The following is an 18,540-nucleotide window of genomic DNA, read 5'->3' as shown; positions in this document are numbered from 1 at the left end:
ACAGCTAAAGCACTGGATGGAACACATGAAACAACTACTTCAGACAATGGACAAGAGTCAGCACTCAACTGTACTTCCAGAGAGAAAGAAAGAAAAGAGTCCCATGACTACCTGCTTACTGCCTAGAGGCAGCTCCCTCACAGCAGCACAGCAGGAAGAATCCAAATGGTCCCACCAAGTTGAAGATACAGAAATTCAAGTTCACAGAGCTGGAATTTTTAGAGCACAATACTGGAGAGGAGAGGACTGCACAGAGAGAGTGCTCTGAGAACTGCAGAAGATCCCCCTTGAATCTCTGGCTGATCTGCACATGTATGGGATGAAGCTCAACAAGACTGAGAAAAGAACCAATGGAAAGCAATAGGCCAAGCAATTTGTGGAGCTCACACAGAGCCGGAAAAAGTCACATCCCTACTTGTGAGAGTGGAGAGATCTGATAATACACAAGACACTGGAGAGTCCTCAGAAAGATGATGCCTCAGTAAAGAAGCTACATTAGCCCAGACTAAAGGCTGGATCTAGCCCTGGCTGGTGTGGCTCAGTAGGTTGAGCACTGGCCTGTGGACGGAGAAAGAGAGGGAAAGAAACACGGATGTACAAGAGATACATTGATTGGTTGCCTCTCACATGCCCCCAACTGGCGACCTGGACCACAACCCAGGCATGTGCCTGACTGGGAATTGGACCTGCCACCTTCTGGTCAGGGCACATGCCTGGGTTGCAAGCTGGGTCGCCGGTTAGGGGCCTGCAAGAGGCAAACGATTGATGTTTCTCTTTCATATCAGTTTCTCTCCCTTTCTTTTTTCCTCCTTTCCCCTCTCTCTAAAAGTAAATAAATAGAATCTTTAAAAATAAATAAAGGTTGGCTCTACCCTAACAAAACTTAAAAACAAGACTTGGATGCATTAAACTGATCCTAAGCAATTTAAATGAATGCCAGAATAAAGTCCAACACTATTTAAAGAATAAAACAAAATCTAGCAACATTAAATTCACAATATCTACCATGCAATAAAAAATTAGCAGGCATTTAGCGCTGATGGTGTGGTTCAGTGGATTGATTGTCGGCCTGCAAACCAAGGGGTTGCAGGTTTGATTCCCAGTCAGGTCACATGCCTGGGTTGCAGGCTAGGTCCCCAGTAAGGGGGGGGGGGGGGGGGGCGGTGTGAGAGGCAACCATACATTGATATTTCTCTCCCTCTCTTTCTCTCTCCCTTACTCTCTAAAAATAAATAAATAAAATCTTTTTTTTAATTAGCAGGCATTTAAAGAAGCAGAAAAATATGACTCATAACCAGGAGGAAAATGACTCAATAAAACAAACCCAAAAATGACAGAGATGATGAAACTAGTAGACAAAAATGAAAACAGCTATTATAAGTATGTTCCATATATACAAGAATGTAGGGGAATATTCTCTCATCATAAACATGATGAGAGAAATAAAAGATGAAAAATTCAAATGGAACTTCTAGAAATGAAAATATCTAACATGAAAAAAAACACTGGATGGGATTAATTAATATCAGATTAGACACTGCAAAAGAAAAGATGATTGTACTTGCAGACAGAATAAGAACTATTCAAAATGAAGCAGAGAAACAGAGAAGACTGGCCCTGGCTGGTGTGGCTCAGCGGATTGAGAGCCAACCTGCAAAGTGAAAGGCTGCTGGCTCAATTCCCAGTCAGGGCACATGTCTGGTACGTGGGACAGGTCCCAAAGCTGGGGCGGTGCAGAGGTGACCGATTGCTGTATCTCTCACATACTGAGGTTTCTCTCCCTCTTTCTCCCTACCTTCCCCTCTCTCTAATGAAAATAAATAAAATATTTTTTTTAAAAAAGACTGAAAAAAATTCTGGCTGGCGTAGCTCAGTGGATTGAGCGTGGACTGGGAACCAAAGTGTCCCAGGTTCGATTCCCAGCCAGGGTACATTCCTGGGTTGCAGGCCATAACCCCCAGCAACCGCACATTGATGTCTCTCCCTCTCTCTCTCTCTCTCTCTCTCTCTCTCTCTCCCTCCCTCCCTCCCTCTCTCTCTCCCCCCTCCCTTCCCTCTCTAAAAATAAATAAAATCTAAAAAAAAAAAAGACTGAAAAAATTAATGAAACATCAGCAACCTATAGGAAAATATCAAATAGTCTAATATAATTATAACTGAGTTCTAGAAAAAGAGGAGAAAGGGGAACAGAAAAATCCTTGAAGAAGTAATGGCTGAACAAATTTCCAAATTTGCTAAAACAATGCTGATAAGAGATAAAACAAGGCAGGATGGGGCACTTCAAGCAAGCAGGCCACCCGAAGACCAGTGAGAAACAAGAACCTCCGCGGTGGACAGAGGGAGGAGGGCCATGGGTTCCCTGGCATCACAGAGACAAAAGAGACAAAATGGCTCTAAGTGGGAAGCAATGAGGCTGGACGGGGCGAGTGCCGGATCACAGCAGACTCGTCATGCAAAGTCAGTCACGGGGCCTCATCTTGTAGGCCGGGGGCCACCTTGTCCTGGACAAGGGCAACTGATTTTTTTCAGCTGCAAAGTCAGACTTTGCTGTTCTCCTAAGCAGGAGAGTCCAGGGAACAAAAAAAAGGTTCTAGGCCTAGCTGTGACATCTAAGCCTTCAGCCTGCCCCTGTTTAAAACAAACACCAGGGGCAACAAAAACATGCTGCCCATCTGAAAAGGTTCTTCCTCCCTACGATTCCTGGAATTAGATAACTCTTAAGCCAGAAAGTACCTCAGGGATCACAGACTCCTGGCTTTACAGATGAAGAAAGTTAGAACCCAGAGAAGTGACGACTGGTCCAAGACCAGTCAGGTGTCCTGACTCCCAGTTACAATCTCCACTGTGCCTCCAACACCTGGACTGCTCTGGAAGATGTTAGTGAGTCTGTGAATGTCCACACAAGCTTGTCTCTACATGTCCACTCTAGCTCCTTCAGGGCAACGGCAGATTCCTGGCATCACTTAGCTCCTGAACATCTGTTCGGTATGTGCTGGGTATGTGACTCCTTTACCTGCACTGAGCAAGTCACTCTGGACCTGACCCTGAGCAAGGGAGAAGAAATAAAGCTTCCTGAGGATCTGAGGCCAGAGCTGTCCTAAGTCTGCCTAAGTCTGAGAAGGACAGAGAAACAAAGAGACAGAGAGCCTAGCCCACCAACTCACCCAGTGGGAGTTACCAGCTGACCCCCCAAGAGGCAGAGATGAACTCAAGGGGGAGGAACTTTCCTCTGGCCTCTAAGTCCCACTCCCTTAAGAGACTGGCCCTGTGCCAGCACTGTGCTTGCTACCCCATCCTCCCCAGGGCAAGAAGAAGAAATTGTTTTCAACGCTCCTTCTCCCACTCCCCAAGGCCCGCACCCTCCCCCAGCCCCAAATTCATTGCGGGCTCTGGGTTGGGCGGCACCTCTTTACAGGGGTTAAGAATAAGCAAATTCTTGGGCTATTCCTGGAGCCTTGATTTTTATCATCCTTCCATTCTGGTCAATTCTGAGAGGCCAGTGGCCCGGAATGCCAGAGAGATCTGAGCCCAGTTCACAAAACCCAAAATAACCCTACACGTGCCTCTGTCAAGTCCTCATGGATTTGGCCATTTTGTGTACATGTTTTCCTACAAAATGGCCTGTTTTGCCCCCACACACAGGATGCTAGAACTCTGAGGTACCCCTGAGTAAGCTGAGAAAGATGGGAGCAGGCATGGGTCAGGGGTGGAGGGGGAGACAGAAGCCAGGGTTGGGGTCAAAAAATCTGGCTCCAGGCTCCCCTGCTCAACTGCCTGGAGACCCTGGGATAACCAGCCTGTTTCCTCAGTTGTGAAACTTCCAAGCAGTGGCCTCCTCTTCTCTACAACTTCCTCTCTACCTCCTTGGGAAAGGCAATGAAAGTCCCTCTACCAGAGCTGCAGACTCTTTAATGAGAAGCTCCTGCCTTAAGAGAAGTCCCGCCTCCTCCCCAGATACATTTCAAGCCCCTGAGATTACGGAGATGGATGGTTTTAAATCATGCAAGTGCTCGAAGTGTCCTAGGGAAATGGCTAGATTAGGGACATGTTTCTTTTTATATCACAAATGCACTATTCATTCATTCAAAAAATATTTGAGTGCCCACCAGGTGCTAGGCAATGGAAAAATAGGCAAAGCATCAGTGGAGGGGAAAACCAAGGCCTTTGCACTTCAGAAGGAATAAAGAAACAGACTGAGGTAAGCCACCAGAAATTTCTCTGCCTATCAGAGCTGCCTATGGGGACTGCACACATCCTGAGTGTGTTAAGTCAGATATCTGGCAGCGTTCACGCTGCTTGGAATCCTGGGATGTGGGGAGGGTGAGGTGACTGCTGGGGCTCAGAAACACCAGGATCCACAAACCAGTTCCCTACACAGCTGAAGTTAGGATGTGGCCACACTTACGCTTCTATTCATGACATGAAACTAGAATATGTTTTAAAGTACTTGATTTAAAGGCACCACCACCACAAAACAGATAGTGCCATCTCAGATATTTATTTAAGGCTGCACCATTCTTCCTATGAATGCCTGTAAGGATTTTCTGGCAATAACTGGCAAGTGCTTTGGAAGAAGAGGGTGGTGATGGGGGTCCAAAGGAGAAAGACTCAGCAGTCTGAAGAATCACCTTGTACCTCACCTTCACCCCAGAGTCAGAGTGGGGCGCACCCTCACCAGCCTACTGACCTCCCTCACCCCAGCCCACAAAGAGGGCCAAGTCCCTCCACCTCTGCTGATGGGTGCAGTACCACCAGAGCCATCTATGATGAAGACCTAAACTTGTAAAACAACCTAGAGTCATGTGGATAAACAGTGAGGAAAGTAAAAATGAAACTAACATAACATCATTTTTACGCCAAATTAGATGTGAAATAGGGCAGTGAGGCTTCAGCTGGGTCAAGGCAGGCATCTCCTTAGTCCGACAGAGAGGGCTCTGGCAGCATCTATAATACCAGCAATCTCACCCCTTCCTACTTGGCCCTCTGAGCCCACTCATAGGGCTACGGATGCTGCAGGACAGAGCCCTGGAGGAAACAGGAGAACCAGGCCAAAGAGAGAAGACAACTGATAGCCACGAACAGAAGTTTGGGGACTCATCTATCCCACATCAGCTAAGGTTCTCATGACACAGAGCACCTGGCCCAAAAGATGCCTCAGACCATTAAGGAATCAAACTGCTCAGTAATTACTTGTTGATGAACTGATACCATGACTCTTCAGCATGGTAAAGTGTGGATTCACCCTCACAGCTGTGAAGACCCAGAAATGGTGGGTAGAGGCTGGAAGAGAAATCCAGAACCACACAGGAGCTCGTGGGTCTCACCTGCGGGGAATTTACCTACTATATGCCTCAAACTGGTAACCTTGGAGCAGACTGAGGGTCTCCATCCAGTTCTTCCAATTCCTTGGCCAAAAGTGTTGCTGAGATCTCCTGTCTTGCTTGGGATGCCAGATTTCTTAAAGGTTTGCAGAGCTGACAATATGTTTTCATCAACACTAAGCACTGGTTAAGCCCATAAGCTGATCAGATATCATTAACCCTGCAACAGTAGCACAATGCTGGCCCCGAGGCCACCCAGATGTATCAGGGCAGCTCCCAAGTGTGGTCAAGCCACTTGTTCCTTCCCACCCACGGTCCTCACCAAGTGGTCTCACTGAACTATGGGCCAATTCTCCCACAGCACAGTCGAAGGGGAGGACAATGGCCAAGAGGCTGAGCCATGCAGTGTGCTCTGCACTGTTTCACAAACAGTGAAACTTTTGGCCACAAAACATTTCTTTCCCAAGAGATGCTGAGAGAGAGCAAGAAGAAAATAAAACACCACGGAGTTTTCAAATTCGAAAGCCTACTCAAGCTTTGTTCTTATTTGATGAATGCACAAGCCACCAGGCAGATGACAGGTGAGAGAATGCTATTGTACTAGGGAAGTGTATTTCGCCATGTCTGGCCTGAGATCTGCAGGGAGAGGTTAAGTTTGATGAATGATGAGCGCTGGGACGACTTCTCCACCAGCAGCTCCACTGCAGCATCCTCTCTGCCAGGACTGGGGATTCAGTAATGAGCAGGAGCTGGCTCTTCCCAGTCCCCTTCTGCCTCACTGCCACTGGCCATCTCACCGGAGAGAAGAGCCACCGAGGCAGGCAATAAGGAAACAAAATGAATACAAAACGAATACATTGTGCAAAGTCAAAATATTCAGTCCACTATGAGTTTCCTGAGAAGGAAAGGTGAAGCCTGTGAATTGTCTTATTTCACATGAGAAGTTACAAGAGGATGGGGAGAAAGCTTAGAGCAAAGTAGGTGAGTGAATTCCCAGCAGAGGCCTGGACCTGGAGTGGCCGACCAGCTGGCTTTCTTCAAGACCTGTCATTCACCGACTGATATGCTTCAGAGATGCCATAAAAATTAGCAGGGGAGCCAAGCAGCCAGGCCCCTGGCAGCACCCGGAGGGCTGGATGGCTCCAGCTCCACTTCTACAGCTCCAGCAGCCCTAGCAGGAGAAGCTGTCTACTACAATGCCCAAATCTTAGATCGCCACCAAGCCCTGCCAGCACACAACACACAGAATCCACCTCAAACCCACTCCAACCCAACAGGAAGATTAAGTGTTCTGCCCTTGCCAGTTTCCCTGGTTGACTCATTTGAGGCAGAGCAGGCTGGGAAGGGTAGGGCCCTGTGCTGTCTTCCAAAGATCTATGGGGTCTATTCCCAGATATTCTAATTCACCTCCTTCTGGGCATGTGGAGGACTGCACATCCATGCCCTCCCACCCCTGAACACACATGCCTTTGGTGTGACTCTGCCCGTCCTCCCATCAAAAGTGGAGTCTTTCCCCCACCCTGGAGTTCCAGGTGGTGTTGTGACTTGCTCTAAACAAGCAGAAGATGGATATTACATTGTGAGAAATCAGAGCCTAGATCTCAAGAGGCCTTGGAGACTCCATTTTCACCTGAAAGGCTGGTTTCCTTGAGAATGAGAAATCAAATGGGGGAAGAGAGGCCCAGCTGAGAGCAACATCAATCACCAGACATGAGAGGGGCTCCTTGCACCAAGAAGGCCCTGCAGAGCCACCAGCTGACTGCTGCCACATTCATACACTCAGGTAGGGAGACCTGCTGAGCCCAGGCCGAAGTGCTAACCCACATTATTGTGAGCAAATAAAATGGTTATTGTATTAACCTACTAAATTTGGGGGTGGTTTATTATGCAGCAATAGAAAATTAATATAAAACCCATCCAGCAAGTCTATGCAGCTATTTAGAAGAATGAGGTCATTCTACATGCACTGTTGTGGAAAAAAGGCTAAAGAAGTTGCCAAGCAGTAAGTACAATACAATGCTATTTATGGAAATTGATAAGATAATAGGGGGACAGCTGGATGTTAGTCTATCATAAAACGACTTGAAATAATATATAAACCAAAGTATTAACAATGATTATCTCTGAAGGACAGGATTATAGGAGATTTTCCTCTTCTATAATTTATATAATGTTCATTATGAGTTTTCATTATTATTTTTTGTAGTAACAAAAGTGCTTTTTAAAAATGTCATCTTCAATTCTGCAACAAGCTAATTTTTCCTAATATCCCTTTTCACCCTGTCATTCCCCTGTTCAGGGGCCAACACTAACTCCCCACTGCTAGCCTCCTAAAAAAAATGAATCTCCCCTGGGTGGCATTCAAGGTGTGGGGCTCCCCACCACCACCCCATCATCTCCATTCCAACTACCAGACCACACCCATCTCTACCCACACCTCCAAGCCAGCCACCCCCACTGCAACCAAGCCCCTACCTTTGCCTCTCTAAATCCACCTGTCCCTCAAGGCCCAGCCCCAGCTCCCATGGGTTCTTCCACAGGTCCTCAGAGAGTTTCACCCAGCCCTGCCCTTGATTGGATGGCGTCCTGAATTATTCTCCCTGCACTGCAGGTACTGACTGTCCCTCAAAAGAGAGCTCTACAGACACCAGCCAAATGGCCACCACTATCTCCAGCTTCTCTGTCTAATAGAGGGAGAGGGGCAGAGCCCAGACAGGTAGTTCCAACTGTCTGTGCTGCCCACAGCCTGGATGGTGGGTGATAACCCTGGACTGGCACTTCCTCCCTAACCCTGCCCATCTCCAGCAGCAAGCAAGTGGGAGCCAGTGTGCAGGCTGCTAATTTAGAGTGACTCATGCCTTCAGGGACACTCTCAGAGCCCCCGCTCCCCACACTCCAGGTCTCACGTGCTGCATACAGGTCCAAACTCTGGCTTCAAACCTAATTGCCTTCCTGGGGGACCCAACAGCTCTTCCTCACTCAGGTCTCTGCGATCTCCTTGTCCAATTTTTAAACAAAGCTGTTTGGAATCTCCCAGGAATAAGACAAGTGGAAAATTGCAAGCCCAGACCTCTACCTCATTTTCTCTAAAACAAAACACATCATTCTACACATTCACACCCCCCCATTCAAACCCAGCCCGTTACGCTGCCCCTCTGAGCCCTTCTACAGGATACGGCCCAAGTGAAGGCTGGTTCCCTCTGTCCCTGGCGCCACCACCCCCTAGGGCTTGTTGGAGAGTGTCAGGCCCCTAAGCCTCAGTCTCCACACTGCGGCAGGTTGGGAATGTGGCCCAACACAAAACTGTAAATTTACTTAAAACATTATGAGATTTTTTTGTAATTATATGTCACAATGTATTTAATGTGTAGCCCAAGACAACCGTTCTTCTTCCAGTGTCGCCCAGAGACACCAAAAGGTTGGACACCCCTGTATTAACCTGTTAGAAGTGCTCAGGTGGGCCTCTCAGCTGAGTCTCAGAACAACGCAAGAGAACACCCTCCCACATAAACCCGTGCAGGCACACCCAGCCATGTACACGCCAGGGCAAGTACACACATACTCTGTCCTCTCCTCTCCTCTCCCCTACCCTCTCTCTCTCACACACACATACACACAGAATCACATGCATGGCCACATTCTTTTCCAACCTTGCTCTAAGCATCCACTGAGATCACTTCCCTCACCTGTCCACAGTTCTCAGAGGCTGTCCCCACCCCCAGGACTTCTTCTAGACTCTGAACCTGACATACAGGATGGAACAGGATGAAAAGTAGGTTTACGGTTGTGAGTACCCAAAACAGTTTATTCTTGTATTATTATTAATTATTGTACCATTTTCCATACAAACAACTGTAAACCTACTTTTGCCCCTCCCTACCCTTCCCTTATTGGGAGTGGGAGACAGGTGTGAGCACAGGTAAACACGCAGCCAGGGCCTCTGCCAACCAGGTCTCTAGAAGGCTGTCCTATGCAGAGTTAGACATTGCTCAGGTTTTACAATAACATAGTTTAACTTGTCATTTTAACCTGAGAAAGGGAAATTTTTCCAATTTGCTCAAAAGTGGTATGAGTATTAGCAGTAGCCCTAAGCTCCTAAAGAAGGCCAGGAATGCACCAGCATCCTGAATAAAAGGTCATGGGGCCCCTCAAGCCTTCCCGCTATGACAGCCACACCTCCCCAGTTAATGGGGGGAGGGGTGTGTTCCAGGGGATCCACCAAGCTGCCAGACTGACTCTTCAGACCCCTGGATTGTCTCCATCCCCATCATTTCCTGTTCCCATCACAAGGTCAAATATTTTAACAAATGCTGACCGTTGAGCATTGAAATGGTCATGAGACACTCAGAAAGTGAGTATTCAAAGTACAGTTAATTTCCAACCGCTGCAAGAGGAGTGGGAAGGAAGACGGAGGGAAGAAAGGGTGTAGTAAATTCAAAAGCACAGATAATAATAAGCAACGGATAATCAAAAAGGAATCTCCGTTTGGCTCCCGGATGAACAGAACGTACAGTGTGGCACACACACTGAGACACTGAAAGCCAGCGGAAGTGCTCCTTCTGGCTCCGCCCACTTCTCCAGAGCACCAATCCAGCTCAGGCTAAGTTTTTGGTTGTTTTGAGTTTGAGAGGAGGGAAAGGGTTTGGAAGCAGGACTTCACCCAGGCAGACACTCTTCTTTCATTGTGCTATGGCTATAACTGAAATTGAAATTATTAACCTGTTGGGCTGGAGTCCAATAACGGAGCCTTCTAACTCCTAAATGCATCGGACTAAGGCAGAAGGTGGTTAAAATGAAAGTAGCAGCAGAGCCATGAGCACAGGACAGAAGTCAGGCAGCAAGACCCTGCCACTAACCAGACAGGCGAACATCTCTGTAAACAACCTTCACCCCATCCAGCTTCTACCAGAAACCAGGGCCTCAGGTTTACTCATTAACTTTATTCTTTCCTCCTCCGTCCACCTCCAGGCCAGGGCCAGAGAACACACTGTCAGAGGAGGAGGTATGTGGGAAGCCCCAGGATTAGAAGTCAACACTGAGACATGCGCCTTTGTCCCACCTCAGAAAACACCTTTACTAGAACTGGAAGGAACCTTAGCAGTTAATCACCCAGCCTCCCTTTCTGCAGGTGAGAAAGCCAACCTAAAGAAAGCAAGTAATTTGCCAAAGGTCAACTAGCCTGTTAGAGGCAGGAGCCGGAGCAAGTATTAGAACCTCCCACAGGGAGCTGGTCATCATTCTGGAGGTTCAACAGCACGACAAGAAATGGAAGAACCAAAGCCCTCTGAGGCCAAAGCCATAGGAGAGGTTACATTTCCTGTTTAGAAAGTCCTCCACTCAGGTCTCCCTCACTGTGGCTTCAACACATATGCACATAAGAAGGACAGTCATCTGGCTGACTGGCGATGTCAGACTATGCAGGCCTCCTGGGCAGCTCCCCTCCAGGTTCTGCCCAGTAGGACCCCCCAGCCCAGACCCTGCAGAATCTCTGTCACAGAGCAGGATATGTCATGAGGAGCCAGGATGTGCTGAGCAGCAGGGACTATCATCACTTGGCCTCAATCCTTCCCTCCCCACCGTCTGATTTTCACCCACCTTATCTCCCTTACCACAGACCCACGTGCCTGGCTGCCCTGCACAGTCCACTCACAGGTGGTGCCCCAAGTCCCAGAGCCATGAGAATGGAAGTCGTCACTGACCTGGCCCCTGGGAGGTGGGAGGCTTAAAGTGGGAGCCCCCACATTCCTGCTGCAGCAGCTCAAGGCAGGCCCTGCAGAGGACGCCCAGGACCTGATGAGACGAGCTGGCAAGGCTGCCGCAGGGCGAGCAGGACAGCCTGGCAGCCAGACTGCCTGCGCTTGAACCCTCCAGTCTCGGACCCGCTCTCTGCCTTAGCTGCAGCCTCTATAAAATGGGAGGAAATGATAGCTACCTCCCTGGACTCTTGTGAAAATAAACGAGATTTAAATCAAGATTTACTACACTTTTAATAAATTAGTTGTGGACATATGTAGAGTCTGAAACTGTGGTCAACGAGGATGGTGACAAATATGAATACTAGTGATCTGAGTACAACGTACAAAACATGACAGGACAATAAACGGTTTGTGGCCACTCCTGGAACACCAAATAATTTCTGCCGGAACTCACAAAGAAGGGAATCTTTTGGCAGAATAAGCTATCTGCCAACACCATCCTTCCCAGGCCCACCACACTGCTGGGTTTTTAGAAGGTAAAAGATCTACAGATTACCCAACAGGAGGAAGCCACAAAATAAAATACACATAAATAAAAACATAAAGACCTGCGTCTGTAAGCAACAACCCCAGAGAACCTGAATCAGCACCATCAGCACAGGTGGCCTAAATAGCTTCTGCCCAGCTCTAGCTCCACAGGGACTGGTGAACAAGTGCCAGGAACAAAATGAGACCCTAGAAGCCTGTAGGAGCAGAGAGGACCTTGATGAGGGTCCTGGCAGAAGGTGCCATTCTCAGAGCCAGGGGCATTCCTGTGGCAGCCACGCAGAGAAGTAAGAGACAGGTAGCGCTGGCTGGATTCCCACAGATGCTTTTCTGAATGGGGTGGTGGGAGGTCCTCCACCCTAGCTCCCAAGCCTGCTGGGAAGAGACAGGAAGCAGGAAGTTAGAGACATCTCCTGCTTCCCTAGGCTTCCTCCTTAACAATCAGTGGCTGTCCAGGAAAGAAATTAAGAATGCTGCCACCTGCCAATCAGAAACAGTGGGGAGGAGATTCTCTCTCCTGGCCCCAAAGCCCAGTTTAAGGAGCTTATCAATTCCAAGTCTGGTGCTAGGGCAGAGAGACATCTAGAAAATATCAGTACCCTATGTTACCCTTCCCCCTCAACCCACAGGTAAAGGGCAAGAAAGACTTTGGCTTCAGATAGTTTATAACACAGACTTTCTAAGCACTGCCACAATGGACCCAGACCGACACTGACCTATTTTCTTTGAATTTCCTACAAACACCTTGGCTGCTGACACATAAAGGAAGTTCCCAGAATATTCCACAGGAAAACAAAAAATTATATTGCCACTTCTCTGTGAAGCCACTCTAGGGTGAAGGCTGCCCAGCAGCAGCCACTCTTAGGGGCAGCAGTCTCCCAACAAGAGGCCACTCATTCAACAGGTAGAGACAGCCAGAAATGGCAAAGTGGTTCCAGCTGCTGTGCCCATTCCATTCAGCTGGTGGTAGGTGCCTAAAGCATTATGAGCTGGACCCAAGCCCTGACTCAGAAGGAAAGACAGCCGTGATCGATTAGTGATGTCTGCTATGGGTATCTGTGGAAGTAACAGTATCTGTGTCACATATTTGCCATCTCTAAGGTAGACCCCTGGCTTCCAAGGATTTAACATTTGTAATTTTGACCACTCACAAGTGACCTAAAAATTTCAAGATATGTAAAAGTGTATAAATTTACTGAGAAATGAGTTTGATTCACATACCCTAGGTGGCTGATGTAAAGAACAGGCCACTTTGTTATCTTCATCTCCACCACATCCCAAGTTACTCTTGTGGAACAATAAAACTTGGTGGAAATGTCCATCCAGTGAGAAGTAACACTGTAGCAGAAGTTGAAGGGGTGTCAACTTGGGGCATAAAAACACATACAGGAAACACTTGGCTCTGCAGAAACGTAACTGTGGAGAAAGCCAGGCCCATGTACAAATATTGCTGTGGATTCAAATTGGGATCCTAGAAGGTGCAAGGTTCTTTTCTTTTTTGGATGGCAAAACGGGTCCCTATTTTTTAGTGAGATATAATTGACATACAAATTATATTAGTCTCAGGTGTACAAATAATTACTCAATATTTGTATATGTTCCAAAATGACTACTACATAAGTCTAGTTGAAAATCCATCAACATACACAGTTACAAAATTGTTTTCTTGTGATAAGAACTTTCAATATCTACTCACTTAGTAACTTTCAAATATGCAGCACAGCACTATTACCTACAGTCACCATATCATACATTGCATTCCCACAACAAGACTCATTTCTTGAGAATGTCAAGGGTCCACACTGTACCTACTCTGTGCCCCTCAGGAGTGAATACTGGGCCAAGGAGAACACAGGCGATGAGAATCTATGCCCCAAAGGGGCTTACAATCTAGTTAGAGAAACTGTGATACCCACTAGAACAGCAAATGGCCCTGCATCTTCACAATGACACTCAGAATCTACTTCAATCCCCCTTCATCCTTTCCTCACCAGCGCAGGTCAACCAATTCACAAACAGTCTCATTTCTAATTCCAAAATGTCTCAGATTCAGTCCCTCCTCTCCATTCCTCACAGTTGCCCAGCCACTCTCCCCACCATGCTTTCCCCTCTTCACAGACCCCAGACTCACTACTCTCCTGAAGCCTACCCCTGCTTCTGCAACCCCTATTCAAAAACCTGCAAAGTTCCCAGAGCCTCCCAAGGCAGACTGCTATCTCCCCAGTACCAGCTCAGGACTTGCATATGGTGAGCACTCACCTTCTCTTAAATAAATGAATGGATAGATGAAATTCCTTGGCTGGACATTTGAAGCCACCCACTGTATGGCCATGTTTCCCTGTCTAGCCTTTTCTCTCCCTGCTTCCCTCCATATAACCCCTTCACTGTCCCACCTAAGCTATTCACACACCCAAGCACTTTCTGGGTGCCTCCTTCAGACTGGTCCCTCCTTCCTTCTGTTGAAATGCAAGCAACCCTTCGAAGTTCACGTCCAAAACCACCTGCATAAAGTGTTCCTCCAAAATCAGGGTGACATCCCGCTGTTTGAACCCACATAACACTCTACTCTCACAAACTACTCACCTTATAATATGAATTGTCATGTTTGAACCCCTTTCTTAACCCTTTACTTCATTATAAGCCCCATGAAGACAAGGACCTTTTACCTTTTTCATTTTCTGCATCATCAGAACTTAGCACAGACTCTTGTACTATGACACACACTCGCACGAAGTATTCATCAAATTCACTACACTACATAGAAAAGCCAGGAGAGATGAAGTCAGAAAATGTCATAGGAGTTCCAAAGAAAAGGAGGTTCTTTTAGGATGAGTGCCCAGGGAAGTTTCCATGAAAGATCTCAGACATGAGTAGGGTCTTAAAAGGGGAAAGGGGACACTGGGAAAGAGCATTCCAGGAAGGTAGAACAGTATGAACTAAAGGACAAAGAAGGAATGAGCAAACCATGCTTGGGAGATCCATCTGGCTAGAACTTAGGGTTCCTGGGGGGAGAGCAGTGGGAGATAAGGCTAGGTAGACTGGGAATGAATAGAAAGGATGTCTCGCGCTGGGCTACAGTACTTCGACCAGAGCCATAACCTCAGGCACTGGGGATGACAAACAGAGCAGGCCTGGGCCCCAATGGTAGAAAAAAAGAAGTTTTGTCCTCTCTTGTTCCAAGCATATTAGTCTAGTCTCCTCAGCTATAGTTTAAGTAACAGCCACCGTCTACTGCACACCTGCTGTGTTGGAGGCCCTAAGCTTCATGCTTCACATACATGATCTCATTGCTCCTCCAAAAGCCTGAGAGCCTAGTTTTCTTATCCTTACTTTGCAAGCAGGAAGCTAAAGCTACAAGAGGTGAAGGCACTTGCCCAAGGCCTCACCAACTCATACACTTAACAGTACCAGCCAGTGCTGGAGTTAGAGACTCAGGGATCAGCACCAGCACAACAGCCAGCTACCCCTGCCCGGGGGCTTCCCACTTAAGCTGAGCTATTTCTACTTGTTAATTCCTCAAGGGCAACATTTATTAAGCACATACTAGAAGCTGAATAAAGCACACTAAGTAAAATGGAGGTTACCATGGACTGGGGAGAGGAAGAAACGAGGAATTACTGTTTAAGGGGTATCCCGTTTTGCTTGTGCAGGTGAGGAAGTTCTGGAGATGTTGCACAACAATGATATATTGTACTTAATGCAACTGAACTTGACATTCAAAAATGATTAAGGTGGTAAATTTTGCTATGCACTTTTTACAATTAAAATTTTTTTTAAATAAAACACACATTAATTGTCTGATTGGCTGCCAATATGATCTTATACTGCTAATTATCTGATGCTGGTGGAAGAGACTCTAGAAACATTTTAACTCAATAACCCCCCAAAACAGAAAGTTGGAAGGGGAAGTAACTTGCCCAGGGCTACAGATATAGATACCGGGGAGACTAAGACCCTCAGGCTCAGTTGAGAAAAATGGCAGGCAGTGGCACAGCACAACGGGAAAGCACAGAGCATGAGGGGTCACAGGCCATAGGCAAACTCAAGTTCTTCTCTCTGAGTCTCATTTTCTCAACCTAAGAAGGCAATTAAAAATAACATATACTTTACAAGATTATATGTGAATCAAATAACTTTATATACAGCATATACAGCTAATGTGCAGAGAAAGCACTTGGTCAACTATACAATGTTTTATAAATACTCATTGCTATTAATGTTAAAATATGTAAAGAAGATTAATGTATCATTAACTCGGATTAAAAAATAATCCTATTTCATTGTAGTCCACTCTCAGCTATTCAGAGCCTGGCACATATCACATCTTCAGTGAGTGAGTGCAGAACTGAATTACCCAAGTTTTATCTACCCCTGTCTTCTTCCCTGCCTCAACCCCAATCTACAGCCCAGTTGCAACATCCATGCCAGAACCAGGCAGAGGGCAGGAAGATGGTGTAAATGTCTGCCTCCCTGACTGCATTCCTTAGCTAAATATAAATGATTTGTCCAGTTCATTGTTTGAAATTATACATAATACCTCTCCTCCACCCCATTACTTATGATGACAAACTGACCGCACATCTTTATAGCAGAACTACATACAAATCATTCTCTATGGCTATTTTTAGTAGAGAAAGGAAAGCTGGCTGATGTACAGGGATCACAGCATGAGCCCTCCATTTTCTCCACTAGTCCAGGAAAGCTTCCTGGAGGAGGAAATACCTTAGTCAGAGAAGGGGACAGCTGCAGGTCAGAAGGGCATCCTCACATGAGTTTAGTTCTCTGAGCCAAAGGGAGTTTAAAAGCTGCCTTCTTAGCCCCCTTTTGCGGGTGGGGTTAGAAAGGTAGACATAGCCTAGAGGACCCCACACTACCCCAATGCTTCATACTTCCTCAGACACTACAGACATCTAGGGAAGAGGTAGAGAAGAGACCAGTATCTTTTTCAAAGAAAGGCGATCCAAGACTCCGGTTTTGAGATGCACAAGTACAAATACTGCTCTCATAACAAGCCAGTTTCTTCTTTGGACTTTTTTTAACCACAAGAAAGTTTTTTAAAGTCCCAAACTTGGAGGCACAGATGGACTACATCTCAGACCTCGAGGTGTGCCAAAGCTCTGTCACTCTGAGCGACGATCAGCCAGCGGTGGCCCAAGGACTGGTCAGGGGTGCGGGGCGGGGGAGCGGGGTGAGGGGGTGAAAGGGCCTGCGGGCAGTATCCCAGCCCTGCCCGAGCACCCTCGCCCTGCCTGTGGGCACTAAGTGGACCACCTCCAAGCCACTGGGGTCTACTGGGCCACACAGTCAGAAACCATGACAGCTCCAAGTCTCTCCCTTTCTGCTGCACTCTACAGACCGCCCATCCCTTCGCCTGAGATCCCGCGGTTCACCCTCCAAGCCTCTCCGTGCAGATCCCTTCACGTCCCGATCCCGGGCCCCGCCCACACCTTCCCTTTCCCGAGTCGTTTCCCGGCCCTCACAGGGCGCCTACCCAACCCCTCCCTCACACCGCCCCACTGCCGCCCTGCCGACACCCCCTCCCGAAGGTGCCCCTGAGGCACTCCCCCTTCTGGAAACCTAGTAGAGGGCTTGCCTGGCTTACCCACAGCTGACCCGCCCCCCCCCCCCAAGCTCGCTCGCTCCCAAACCCGCCGCCCGCCCGGGGACGCACTCACCGAGCTCCCAGGAATGCGGGATCCCGGTTCCCTCGCGCTCCCTCGCCGCTGCCACCACAGCCTCCGCCAGCGGAAACGGGGGGCGGGGCCGGGGCTCGCGGTGGGGGGCGGTGCCTGCCCGAGAAAGGCCAGGCAGCGGGGCGGGGCCGGCCGCGGGGGCGGGGCGAGGCCGTGAGGCTGGGAGCCCCAGTGCGAGGGGCGGGGTGACCCGGCTGCCAAAGGAAGCTGGAGCGGGCTTAGAGTGGGGGGGGGGGGGGGGGGGGGGACACTGGACTGTGAGGGTGGGGGAGGGGCAGGAGGTCTCCAACACCCTCTGCTGGATCCCCTGCGTTAGAGGTGGAGGGAGCTCAAGGTGCAAGGCCAGGGTCCGTGCTGGTCACGGGCGTCCCGGGCCAGGCGTGGCCGGCCTCTGGGGCTCCGGAACCCTTCCTCTCCTCTCCACCGCCTGGATTCTCGACTGGCCGCACCTCAGAAGGGTTAGTAAGACGCTTTCTCCTTGCCCCCACAGACCTGAGCTGCAGCCCTGACCGGAGCTGGGGAGGACGAGGTCAGAGCCTGGGAGTTCGTGCTCCTGGGCTGGGGCCCCATTCACCACCTCAAGGCCCGCGCTGGCCAGGATCTCAGCTTTCCCTCTCCGGCCAGGCTGTCTGGCCTCACCACCTCCACCCCCATATCTAAGAAACCCTTCCGTGGTATTTGGGACGGACTATTTGAGATGTTGACGTCGCGGGTGTGTATTAGATACTGCCCGGAGGAGCCGCTATCTGTCTCCACAAGAGTTAAAGGCCTCCAAGTGTTGATAAAGGGCACCGTTTGCCGGGAGAACTGAATTAAGTCAGGAAAAACTCAAGTTAGACATCTATGGTGGCATGCTTCCTATAGGCATTTCCAGGCTTTGATTCTTGGAGCAGAAGGCCAGGACTCTTTTCCGAAGAGTCCATACCATTATTGTCATCGAAACCTATTCTTGTGCTTCCCACGTGCATGATCTTGTGCTACTAATGATTTGAAACAAAGTTTTAAACCTGGTTATTATCACCGGGGTCCCCTTCACCTCTCCCAATTAGACTGGCAGTTCCCACTCATCTCCTCAGCCCCCACCACTCATACACACAGTCTTGTTTTTGTCTGCCAGACTTAAACCAATAATCCATTTTCTGGCTCTCCATTCTCTTCCTTCAAAACCTTGTTCAATGCCCCCCCCAAAGTCTTCCAAGCCCCAATCTATCCAGCCTTTTAGCACATATTGAAAACTCCACCTGACTTCCAGAAGAAGAAATTGAGACCCAGAGAGAGAAAGGG

At 48.3% G+C, this 18,540-nt stretch overlaps 1 protein-coding gene across 2 annotated transcripts in view; it reads right to left on the bottom strand.

The window, feature by feature from the left end:
• The window catches only part of TSPAN9 (tetraspanin 9), a 208,367-nt gene extending 191,037 nt beyond the window's left edge, over positions 1–17,330 (bottom strand). The window contains exon 1 of one of the 2 annotated variants that reach the window (XM_028533080.2): positions 17,239–17,330. The gene's annotated coding sequence lies outside the window, so the exon portion shown is untranslated. The remainder of the gene's footprint in view (positions 1–17,238) is intronic. The other variant, XM_036018532.1, reaches the window with a different exon arrangement.
• Between the last annotated feature and the right edge of the window lie 1,210 nt (positions 17,331–18,540).

The sequence above is a fragment of the Phyllostomus discolor genome, chromosome 2, assembly GCF_004126475.2.
Source record: "Phyllostomus discolor isolate MPI-MPIP mPhyDis1 chromosome 2, mPhyDis1.pri.v3, whole genome shotgun sequence".
NCBI lineage: Eukaryota > Metazoa > Chordata > Mammalia > Chiroptera > Phyllostomidae > Phyllostomus > Phyllostomus discolor.
The sequence above is the reverse complement of the archived record's forward strand: the minus strand, read 5'-3'. Positions and strand labels throughout refer to the sequence as shown.